Raw genomic sequence first — 13235 nt, 5'->3', positions numbered from 1 at the left:
CTGCTGTGGGTTTGCTCTGTTGTGGCCCATTACCTGTCAACATGTCAAGAGTCAGCACTGTCTTTCCGTTGGAAGGACAACACTACTTCTTCAAGACTGCATGGACATCCACTACATCCGTGTGCATTTTCATTTACTGCTCAGACTTTGAGAAAAGAAACGGTTTTAGATGGATGATCAGGACTGTCTTTATGGACTGTGAGAAAATTTTAGCTTTTGACCAACATTGTATCAATAAGTGTGTGCATTTGATTTCTTTGTTATTGTAATTATAAAATTTTTTTTCAAATCTGTATTGGCCACTGCCCAAACCAATTTGTAAAATTTTTTGTGGGGAGCATGGGGGCTATGTAAGTAGGCTGTTTATTTTTCTTATTGGCAACGTTACGTAGCGCTCTGTATGAAAATCACTGGCTGTGCTGTGTGCAGTCTGTGGCTAGTTTGCATTGTTGTCTGCCATTGTAGTGTTGGGCAGCGGCAGCTGGATGTGAACATCGCGTAGCGTTGCGCAGTTGGAGGTGAGCCGCCAGCAGTGGTGGATGTGGGGAGAGAAATGGCGGAGTTTTGAAATTTGTAAAAATGGATGTCATGAGCTGCTGTATATATTATGACTTTTGATGACTATTAATGTAAATCCATTGTTTGTTCTCTATCAAATTCTTTCATTTGCTAACAATGCCTATCAGTAGTTAGTGCCTTCCGTAGTTTGAATCTTTTATTTAGCTGGCAGTAGTTGCGCTCGCTGTATTGCAATAGTTCGAGTAACCAAGATTTTTGTGAGGTAAGTGATTTTTGAAAGGTATAGGTTAATGTTAGTCAGGGCCATTCTTTTGTAGGGATTTTGAAAGTCAGATTGCGTTGCGGTAAAAAAAAATATTGTGTGTCAGTTTAAGCACAGTCGTGTATAATTTTCCTAAGGGGACGTTTCACATCTCAGCCTGCCCGCCAGGGCGACAAACCCCATCTGCCCAACATAACAGACCATTTCTGCAACAGCAAATAATTCGCGCGGCAGACAAATTCAACTCGTGATTCACCTTCTTGAAGACCATGCAAGGTTTACGAACAACGTGACTATCTGTAACATAACTGAAAATCAAACTGAGACATTTACCGAATAGAAGAACATTTAAAATTACGCTCAATTAACAAATCTCTGCACTTCACATTAAAAGAAAGTCTGAAACTAAGACTGGGCGACGAGCACACTAATTAACACCCTACATCAAATTAACACTGCAAGGAAACTTTAAAACAAGCAGTAAAACTTTATTCCCTTTTGCGTTTGCCGGAATACTTCGCGCCGTGGAAACAACGCCTGGAAGCCTTGGACTTGGTAAGTTCAGTATAATACACTGTTATTCAGAAACATCCTTGGCCAATCTCCGGCAGATAACATAATCTTCACAGGTTAACAGCAACATATGAATCGTACGTAACTTAATGCTTCCAGTTACGCGATGAGAAGATGTCCAGCCTGAGATGACGGACCAGCCACCGTTTCGCAAGCAAACGCGCCGACTAATCAGCACCGTACACACGGCGCGCGGCAAAACGACAAGGACGGCGAAGCCCAGGAACAGTATATCGAGACGAGGGCCTGCCTTCGAAACATGTTGTCTCGTTGAACGCCGACCGGCGAGATCCATCAGCCGCCGGCCTGTGTGGGCGAGCGGTTCTAGGCGTTTCAGTCTGGAACCACGCGACCGCTACGAGTGCAGGTTCGAATCCTGCCTCGGGCACGGATGTGTGTGGTGTCTTTAGGTTAGTTAGTTGTAAGTAGTTCTAAGTTCTAGGGGACTGATGACCTCAGAGGTTAAGTCCGATAGTGCTCAGAGCCATTAGAGCCATCAGCCACATGCCAAGCCGGAAAACCAAAGGCGAAACCGAGATACAAGACTAGACGTGTCGATATCAGCGACGCAAGCGGAGCTTAACTAGCGCCAGTCACCACGGCTCATTAGTGTTCCAAACTCTATCAGTATGTGCTCAACTACAATAATGTTAACACTGTAAAGTCTCAGAATGATCAAATGAATACGTTAAGCAAAATATACGATCTGAAGAAAAAAGTTGCACAGAATGATAAAACTAAAAAGCTAAAAATTGTGAGAATGTTTAAATGTACCTCACAATTAAAAATTACAAGTCTGAAATTGATCAGAGCAATATTTCGCAAAAATCGGAGTTTGTACGAAAAATTGAAGCCACTAAATATAAGAGTCAGAGAGTTGAAAATTCGTATGTAGCCTCAGTATCATGTAAAGACATTACATATGTGGCACCATGAACCTACCTGTATTAGTTTGAACTAAAAACCATGTTATTCATGTTAGATTAAGTATCATGTGTAATTGTAATAGAAAGTTCTCATTAAAGTATTCGATTAAGTTCCTGAAATAATGCCGCGGTACCAAGTTTCAAAACTGTATTTTAAACAACTGTGGCTACAAGGAATCTTAAATAAGCAGTTCAGATTTCATGTTCTACTATCTGTTCAAGTCTAAAATTTCTGGCCGGTGAAGTTTAAATACAGTCGAGACAAAACCTTCTCAGTAACTAACACAAACATAATTATTTCGCATAAAAATTAAAACGATTGTATATTGTTAAACGACAGAGCTATTATGTAATACCTTTATAGCGAGCAATTAAGTCTTGGTGATCAGAGGTCAGTCCGATATACCATTTTACTTGGAACTGCCCGTAGAGGTCACCTCTGAACTGTTAACATCGCTGCTTCCGGTAGGAATATTAGTTACAATACCAGGACACATATTTTGTGTGACGATATTGCAGCGCAAGTGTCACTCCCATTTACGATGCAATAACATGCCTGCATGTCCGAAGGAACAGACACTGTGGTTACTACAGCCGTCATGAAACACACAAGATGTATTTGCAATTGCGAATATGGACTACTATCAGCTTTACAACGGTATGACGACAGTGAAAATTTGTGCTTGGCCGGGATTCGAATTCCCGTTTATCGTGAGCAGTTATTTTACCATTTGGCTATCTGAGCATCAATCACGGCCAGACCCAAGGTTCCATATGTTGTCAACCATGTGTCTGCATCCTGTACTTGTTCATTAATTATGTATATTCCCACACAGGGGAGACATTTTACTTCAAAGTCACTTGCCCAATGCCTATGTTATTTCAGAATTATGATGCAAAATTCCATTGGACATGCATATATTTTCATGGAAGTAACAGCATGTGTGCCGCCCACAATAGTGACAAAAGGGAGTGGCAAGTGGCGAGATTATATTGCTCTTTTAAGACAAGGAAATAACTGTTGGTGGTTAGATGTCACGGCGATAGACTACTTCACGTGGAACTGCCTGTAGAGGTCGCCTCTGAATTGTTAATTGTGCTGTTTCCTGTAGGGATATTTGTTACAATTCTAAGACATACACTCCTGGAAATGGAAAAAAGAACACATTGACACCGGTGTGTCAGACCCACCATACTTGCTCCGGACACTGCGAGAGGGCTGTACAAGCAATGATCACACGCACGGCACAGCGGACACACCAGGAACCGCGGTGTTGGCCGTCGAATGGCGCTAGCTGCGCAGCATTTGTGCTCCGCCGCCGTCGGTGTCAGCCAGTTTGCCGTGGCATTCGGAGCTCCATCGCAGTCTTTAACACTGGTAGCATGCCGCGACAGCGTGGACGTGAACCGTATGTGCAGTTGACGGACTTTGAGCGAAGGCGTATAGTGGGCATGCGGGAGGCCGGGTGGACGTACCGCCGAATTGCTCAACACGTGGGGCGTGAGGTCTCCACAGTACATCGATGTTGTCGCCAGTGGTCGGCGGAAGGTGCACGTGCCCGTCGACCTGGGACCGGACCGCAGCGACGCACGGATGCACGCCAAGACCGTAGGATCCTACGCAGTGCCGTAGGGGACCGCACCGCCACTTCCCAGCAAATTAGGGACACTGTTGCTCCTGGGGTATCGGCGAGGACCATTCGCAACCGTCTCCATGAAGCTGGGCTACGGTCCCGCACACCGTTAGGCCGTCTTCCGCTCACGCCCCAACATCGTTCAGCCCGCCTCCAGTGGTGTCGCGACAGGCGTGAATGGAGGGACGAATGGAGACGTGTCGTCTTCAGCCATGAGAGTCGCTTCTGCCTTGGTGCCAATGATGGTCGTATGCGTGTTTGGCGCCGTGCAGGTGAGCGCCACAATCAGGACTGCATACGACCGAGGCACACAGGGCCAACACCCGGCATCATGGTGTGGGGAGCGATCTCCTACACTGGCCGTACACCACTGGTGATCGTCGAGGGGACACTGAATAGTGCACGGTACATCCAAACCGTCATCGAACCCATCGTTCTACCATTCCTAGACCGGCAAGGGAACTTGCTGTTCCAACAGGACAATGCACGTCTGCATGTATCCCGTGCCACCCAACGTGCTCTAGAAGGTGTAGGTCAACTACCCTGGCCAGCAAGATCTCCGGATCTGTCCCCCATTGAGCATGTTTGGGACTGGATGAAGCGTCGTCTCACGCGGTCTGCACGTCCAGCACGAACGCTGGTCCAACTGAGGCGCCAGGTGGAAATGGCATGGCAAGCCGTTCCACAGGACTACATCCAGCATCTCTACGATCATCTCCATGGGAGAATAGCAGCCTGCATTGCTGCGAAAGGTGGATATACACTGTACTAGTGCCGACATTGTGCATGCTCTGTTGCCTGTGTCTATGTGCCTGTGGTTCTGTCAGTGTGATCATGTGATGTATTTGACCCCAGGAGTGTGTCAATAAAGTTTCCCCTTCCTGGGACAATGAATTCACGGTGTTCTTGTTTCAATTTCCAGGAGTGTATTTTATGGGTGTGAGCTATTCCAGAATATATCAACCAAAGAAAACTCAAAACTTTTATTTATGGTTCAAAAATGTTAAAATGTGTGTCAAATCTTATGGGACTTAACTGTTTAGGTCATCAGTCCCTAAGATGATCCTACTTAACCTGAAAGGTGGCATGAGCCCCCTCTCATATTTCTATCTTACGATTTTCCTCTCTAATTGCATGCAGTGAAAAGTTGCTATTCCTTCATACGCGGACTTCCCACGCAGCGTTTCTCGTCACCCGGGTGGTCTGGTGACAGGCGGGCACTGCTGATCTTGAAAGGGTAAGCCGACGGGTGTGAGGGAGTCGAGTGAATGCTTTCCAGATGCCGACATTGTAGAATAGCGGCAGACACGCTCCCAGGGGCCTGAAGTAGCGGCTGGGCTAGAGGTACCGTTACTTCGCAGAAACTTTGCGAAAAGACTTTCTGGCGGGCTACCAGCGAGGCGTGGGAATGACTTGTGTATCCAGGCAGTTGTGGCGGGCAAATTCCCGCGCTTTTTGCAAAATCGTAATTGTGATTTGCTTGCTCAGGGCATAGCTCCGTGACGTAGCAAAATCGGCGCAGAAATTGGCGCCAAGAATGTCCATTGGTGGAATGGTAGTGCTCTGGCAATAGAGTGGAATTTTCCGCCGGTTTTCGAGTTGCTGATTGGAACGGTTAACCACGGCCATTGTCGGGGCGGGAATGTTCTGTGTTCGGTTTTGTACGGGTGCTCTTGTGAGTAGTCGGCTCTCGCTTTTCAGTCGGAGTAGGTTACAACACTGAGCTCTCGCTGCTCTGGACAGCCTGCCTTCCGTTGGCTGTCTAATATACTTTTATTTGATTGTAACTGTTTAACGAAGTTGCTGAAGTTTCGACTTCAACGTAACTTTCCGAGTACAGTTGGCAATTGAGCGTTCTATGTACAAGCGGCCTATGTTGTCTGTCTTGGGCAGTTTTGGCTAAAGTTGACTGTATTGGAGTTGTGTGACTTCGCTTGTGAAAATCAATCACTGTACTGTCAGTGATTGTGTGGCGAGCCTTCTTCGTCTCCCTCAGAGGCGCGTTTGTATTGATAGGAAGTCTTTAGCCTGGAACAACCAGACCAGGACAATTTGTTTTGGGCTATACTCACAACATTATCATCACCACGACGGGACGTCGAAGCAACCAGCCATCGCTTCCAGTACCCCAAATGGTGTCCTTGCAGCTAAGAAGACAGCTTGGTAATGTACGTCTGCAGCACCGGCAAAGCAGGCATTTTTGCTAGGCGATAATCAGAGCTCAGCAGAGCGCGCCTGTTTGTCTTTTCTAACTTTGATCTGTCTTGGGTGTTCATTGTCTGAGTTCTCACTAATGTAGCAGCAATTAATGCTGGGATGGCTGTGTGTCTCTCTTAAGACTTGAGTTGCAAGGAATTGGCTCCACATACCACTTCGTCATAAATGTCACAATCTAGTTTAGGGACAACTTCACCTTCACAGCATTTATTTGGGTATCCAATTTGAGCCAATTTGATGTATTGTAAATGTTTCATGTGTTTTTGTTTATTATTTTGAGTTATAATAAATCATATTGTTATTTTGGACAGAACTTTCATTCTGTTAATCGGTAGAGCAACCCTATCATTTCTCACTACGTTAATGAAACTTTCCTTTATTTAACTTATTTATGAAATGAAATTATTGCAGGTGCCAAACTCTTTTCTATTCCACTTGCAGGGTCGATTACAGTCAGTTCGCGTTTCTTTTTAATCCCTGTGCAACAGCAAAAGTCGGAGTTAGAATAGGGGGGGGGGGGGGCTTAGAGCATCATTGACATATGTAGATACTAGAAGAAATTAGTGTTAAATACACTGCTAGCCCCGGCAGCTCGCAAACCTAAATTATCCTAAGGACAAACACACACACCCATGCCCGAGGGAGGACTCGAGCCTCCACCGGGATCAGCCGCTCAGTCTATGACTGCAGCGGCCCTGACCGCTCGGCTAATCCCGCGCGGCTTTTATTTATAGTCATAGTTCCTGATTCCTCTCAGTAAATAGCAAGTAGCAACATTCTCCTTCGGGCTCTTGTTGACGGCGAAGGTAGGTGGAAAGGACACACAGATAATGTGAGACTCTTGTCATACCGATGTAATGAAGCATCGACCATTTCATTATTACACGCTGCCTGACAATATCACTGCAGTGTTTCATCGGATTTTCTTTGTGGTTTCCAGTTTGCACCCGATCGAACCTTACTTTCCGAAGAGCTCCCGTATTTTCGTACGTAAATACATAAGCAGATGTATCCCTCTTCTTTAAACTGAATTGTCATCTGGAATTTAAGAGATACTTAAGAGACAAGCTGATGTATTACGATCCTCTTCAGGTAGCCACACAGCAATCTGAAATAAACTTTAGCTATAAATAAAGGTAACAGCAGTCTCTCCTGTCCAGGTTGACCAAGTACGTGATTCCATTCATGTGTCTGTCCGCAGAGTAAAAGGGAATTTCGAAACCAGAGCTAGAAGGTGTGAGTAAGCCTTTTAACTTGGCCCAGAGATCGCTGTGAGGTACCTGATACGCAACGCAAGAGCAATAGACACAGATCTGAACAGCAGCGGGTTTGGACAGCCGAGGACAATCGCTGACACGCGATCCAGGCCCGCCGGGTGCATGTCAGCGTCACGGCTCAAAGCCGTCCAGGCCCGCCCGTTGTACTGGCGACTTTGAAACGTGATGCGCCCACCCACATAAATCGCCGGATGGGGGCCCCTCCCTCGCTGTCGGTGGTGGCTACTGAACCGCTTCTGCCGTCATCGGCACCACGCGCGCAGTGAGTCAAGCGATGCCTACAACGTCCGCCATATTGCCCAACAGCGCTCATAGCGGCCGGGGAGAGAGGGAGAGAGAAAGATACAGAGACAGCTGGCGGGAGCGCGCGGCGGCAGTATTTTGTTCGCGGATAAAATGGATCGCTTCGGCGGTGGAAATAAATGGACTGGCCGGCGTTGCCTTTCCAATTTCGATTGTCACTGGGATATATATTATCAGGGTGACTCTACAGCTTCATTATTTCGGCGGCGCGGCGCGGACTGCCCCCTTTCGTGGCCGGTCGGCATTATGCTTCGCGAGAAACAGAAGCCGGTCACGGCGCGGCGCGGTACCCGCTCGCTCGCGTTTTACTCTGTATTTGCGGCGCCGCGTCCCCTTCCTCCACTCACCTACCCTCCCACTCCCCTCGGTGCACAGAAAGAGGGTGCAAACTGCAGTAGCGTCCGCATGCGCCGCCGTTCACTCGGCGGCCGTTTTTATTGCCGCTCCGTAGCCATTCCGGGCGGCGCGAACGGTTAATGCTATTAGCGCTACACCGATTGGCGCTGTACTGCGCTTTGTTTTCGGCAAACGGCGCTCGATCGTATCGATCCCGCAGTTGAATGCGTAAACACTGGTGCGAACGGCGCGCGAAAAAGCTCGACCAGAGAGCAGAAATCAGTTTCGGTTTTATTCTGTTTGCCCTGTAGCGAGGAAATTTGTTGAGAGGCGTCATTCCCCCCCCCCCCCCCCCCCCCACCCCCACCCGGTCTTGTTGACTATTGACCCCTTACAAACGACCAGAACGGAATTACAAGACGGAAGTATTCCATTATTCTGACGTGAAGAAATTACAACACACGATTATTTACTGTTGTCAGAGTCTACGTTGTTTCTTTTCCATGCTACACAGCGGGACTAAAAAAAAAAAAATTCGTTCTCCATCATAATTCACACTCTTTTATGAGACTTTCAGCTGCTTTGATCTTCCACCTCTGCTTACCTAGCCCCTAATTCACTGCATGACGTTTCTCTATCTATACTATGGGGTGTCGTCTGTGAGATGCCTGTATTAAAATGAGATTTATGCGACTAATCACTTGAAAATGTTCACTTCAGTTATACAAAACTTATTTTACAATTATTTCAATGTTATTGAAATAGTTATCGTTGATTTTATTGCGCTAACTAAAGCCTGTATCAAATTATATACCTTTACGCCATTTTTAAATAGTACTGTACCTTTCCCATCATAGGTTTCTCCACGAAAATTAGGCCAGCTTTATCTTCCACTCTATAAGTTCACATATTACCAAAACTATGTGGTCACAAACTGATGTCCACCTTATACTCGAGTGCTAACCTTTGACTGAATAGCACCTAGTTGGAACTGAACTTTAAATGGTCTCAACACGAATTGTCCTTACATGAAATGCGCAACTGAAGTAAAACAATTGTCAGGCTCTAATCAAAATTTCCACTTACCTCGCGTCTTGCCAATATTGTCATAGATTTCTCGAAAGCACAACAATAAACAGCCAGCAGGCAGCGTCTAAGCTAGATTTCTATTTCTAAATAAATATTACAACTATTGCATACCACATAGTGCATTGTGATACCGTGAAATGAGGGGGAGAGTAACAATTACTATCAAATGACATTCCAAGACAACGATTTTAGAACAAAGTATGTATTCAAAAGGACAGAGTAAAATTTCACGTGATCTACACACATAACATTGGCCTGAACAATACAGTGCTTAACAAAGTGTTTGATAATTTCAAAAGGGTACCATGTTAACAAAAATTTCTATAAACACCAAACGGCTTAATCAGTTCATATCCTAATATGTGACTCAGGAAAGTGGGGTGGTCTTTCTCTCGGCTCTGAGCAAGTCAACAGACTAACAATAATTATTCTAAAAATTTGGTGCACATTGTTGCAATCTTACCTGAACCTTGTTCTTTTCATAAATAACATTATTCAACATTTATATTCTCTTCAGTTTCCAGTACGTACGTCATATTCATCACTGCTGCCCTATAAAATAGATCCTTCTTCATCTAATAGATACAACCACAAGTCAACACAGCATTGCTGAGTACGTCCATTACCTACCACACTTCAACTAAGAATTGTCAGACTGCCAGAAGGCAACGACTGTGCCATAACAAGACCAAACATTGGGTGACAGTAACATCATTTCCTCTCTCTCTCTGACGTGCACACAGATAACTTACAAAAACGAAAATAACTTGCCTACCTTACAGTACACGTAATTTGCACAGCACCAAGTTTTCAGGAGATATCTCTGCAGTCTGTTGAAGAACTAATAACATAAATAATTCCTGTAACACCAATTTGAATTCTAATACTGTTATTCAAGCTGTCAAAAATGGAGGAGGAGATTAGTGTTTAACGTCGCGTCGACAACGAGGTCATTAGAGACGGAGCGCAAGCTCGGGTGAGGGAAGGATGGGGAAGGAAATCGGCCGTGCCCTTTCAAAGGAACCGTCCCGGCATTTGCCTCAAGCGATTTAGGGAAATTACGGAAAACCTAAATCAGGATGGCCGGAGACGGGATTGAACCGTCGTCCTCCCGAATGCGAGTCCAGTGTGCTAACCACTGCGCCACCCCGCTCGGTGTCAAAAATGGTTCAAATGGCTCTAAGCACTATGGGACTTAACATCTGATGTCATCAGTCCCCTAGGCTTCGAACTACTTAAACCTAACTAACCTAAGGACATCACACACATCCATGCCCGAGACAGAATTCGAACCTGCGACCGTAGCAGCAGCGCGGTTCCAGACTGAAGTGCCTAGAACTGCTAGGCCACAGCGGCAGACCAAGCTGTCAACTTAAAAGAAAGAATTTCTCTCTAGTGATTAGAAACACGGAGGATAAACCAACCAGTTTTTTCGTTTTACATCAAGTATAATGTGAGTGATAATGAGGCATAGTAAAAATGTCGCTAAATTCACATGTTGTATTAAATCTAGTTTGTGGCATTTTTATTCCCTCTCGCGAACTTTAACGTCTAGAATGAATACTTTGTACCTCTTCTATTTCCTTGTTTCTGTAATGTACAATTTAAGATTATGTCATTCTGTGAGTAGTACTGAAATCAAATTGCTGACGCTTCGTAACATTTCTCCTGAATCACAGTTATTTTATTCGACGATGGAGTCGATTACAGCCAATACCTGCCAATGGTAAATATTTATTCTTTATCGATATCGAACATACATTTCCATTTGTAACAAGAGTTAATGTTTAATAGCTTCTGAAAAGGGATGACTTATAAACCAGTAAAAAAATAAATATTCCCATTTTCAAATGCTAGATATACCTGACTCCTTCGTAGAATTAAAAACATACTACAGGACTTACAGTAGGCACGAGTAAAAGTTGGGTCGCCGGATAGAATTTTTAAGCATACTGAACACGTGTTTTTCCGTTTTTAAGCCGATGTGTAGTTTTTGAGATATTTCGTTGTCTCAGGATAAAAAACTCACCCTTTTACACAGAGTGATTTCGCTAAATGGGGACAAACTGCAGGGGAACCATCTCTGAGGCGATAAGGAGCGAAAACAGTAACATACTACACATCCTAAGTCCGGAAATGCATAAGGTCTCTTCTACAGAGTGTGTATTAATTTATCGTACCTGCACAGTACAGATCAGCACTCAGTACGGAACCATCGTTAGACAAAGTGTTTAAAATGGCCCCCGAGAGCGTCTACGCATCCGCGAACGCGGTGCAGCAGACCCCCGTCACAGGCATTCAAATGGGGTATCTTGTAACCATATGGCGTCGCAGGCAGTAAGAATACATCGTTCCAGTGCCTGCGCAGCGGGAATGAGTTCCAAATACATGATTCTTTTAGCTGCAGGAACACCCGCAGAAAGGTCAGATATCCTGGCCTGAGAGACATCCGTGGTAGGCTGACTGGTACTACGAAGTGGTGCCAGTTAATACTCCACCCACACACTGAGGCAGAACTGGTGCTGATAGTTAGCAGGACTCAGTATTTTTAAAAAATACCTAGAATCCGACTTATCGAAATCTAAAATATGTCGCTACGTCCATCGATATGTTGAAAATAGTATCAGTATATCGATATACTGGAAAATATATTGACGTACTGGCCTATAAAAATGTCGGCTGCCCAGTGTAAATACACCGCCGCTTTAGAGCTATATATTTAAGTATTGACTTATTATTAGATATTCCGTACATCAAAAAGCTAGCAGTCTGTTTATCCCCCTTAGAGCAATGACTGTAACCCAAGCAATGCACGTTCACGCTTCGCAATAACCACTTAGCTAGCAATGGTAAGTGCAGGTAGGTGGCAGAATAAAAGTTGTTCGTTGGGTTCTTCGTTAGGTTTCTTCTGACATCGGATTGTTGGGAACACTTCATGTCGACTTCCTTGTTTTTTTCATTTCTGCAAACGCCAGCGACCTAGCTACTGAAGTGTCAAAATTTCGTTGTGAAGTTAAACGTTACAACTTCGGATGATAGCGCCGAGCGGCGATTACGGCAGCATCTCCTCTCACACGTCTTTGCCCGGCGAATGCCGATCTTGTTATTTAGATTTTTGTTCATTTTTTTCAGCAACTGTTTTTGAAGAATGCCGACGTGAAGGAATAGCACACCGGTGAGTTAAAAAAAGTTTTTTACGCAACTGGTGTGCTATTTCCTCACTTAGGAAATCTTGTTACTCCATTCCCTGCCCCCTTCCCCCTCCCCCGTACAACTGGACTTCTTTTGCGCCACGTATGATAACGACATACAGTCAAAGAGAAAGACTGGATGTGATAAAAGCTCAAAAATTAGTAAGATTCCTTCACACAGTGAAACTAAACTGACTCCAGTAATAAATATTTTAACAATATTGCGATCAAGACTATTTTAATTTGAATTTTAACAAATTTTAAGATCGCTGACTATGTTTTCAAAAAATTCAAAAATTATGTTCCAGTACAATTTCATATGTTTATCGAAAATTCGTACAAATATAATATGAAATAAAAATATCTGCTCCCGGTATTGCCATTTCGATTTCGATCTGTCGGTTAAAAATATATCGCCGGTAAATTTAGCTACATCTGGAAATGTATCGATATATCGACACTTTATTTACTGCCATACTTGGTAGCCTACAGGTAGGTGTTGATAAGATTGACGACACCGCATCTCGTAAAGATAGCCGCATCTGTGAATAGGATGGATGACACAAAACTCTCTCCGCAGCTCGTGGTCGTGCGGTAGTGTTCTCGCTTCCCGCGCTCGGGTTCCCGGGTTCGACTCCCGGCGGGGTCAGGGATTTTCTCTGTCTCGTGATGACTGGGTGTTGTGTGCTGTCCATAGGTTAGTTAGGTTTAAGTAGTTCTAACTTCTAGGGGACTGATGACCATAGATGTTAAGTCCCATGGTGCTCACAGCCATTTGAACCATTTTGAACCACAAATCTCTGCACCACGATGGTCTGTGCGACCAGCCCGAAACCAAACAGTCGTCTTGGAGGCACGTCCATAGGTGACAAGGCCTGCAGGTGTTGTATGCGATACGAAAAGTGATA

Source organism: Schistocerca cancellata, chromosome 6 (assembly GCF_023864275.1).
Source record: "Schistocerca cancellata isolate TAMUIC-IGC-003103 chromosome 6, iqSchCanc2.1, whole genome shotgun sequence".
Classification (NCBI taxonomy): Eukaryota; Metazoa; Arthropoda; class Insecta; order Orthoptera; family Acrididae; genus Schistocerca; species Schistocerca cancellata.
The sequence above is the reverse complement of the archived record's forward strand: the minus strand, read 5'-3'. Positions refer to the sequence as shown.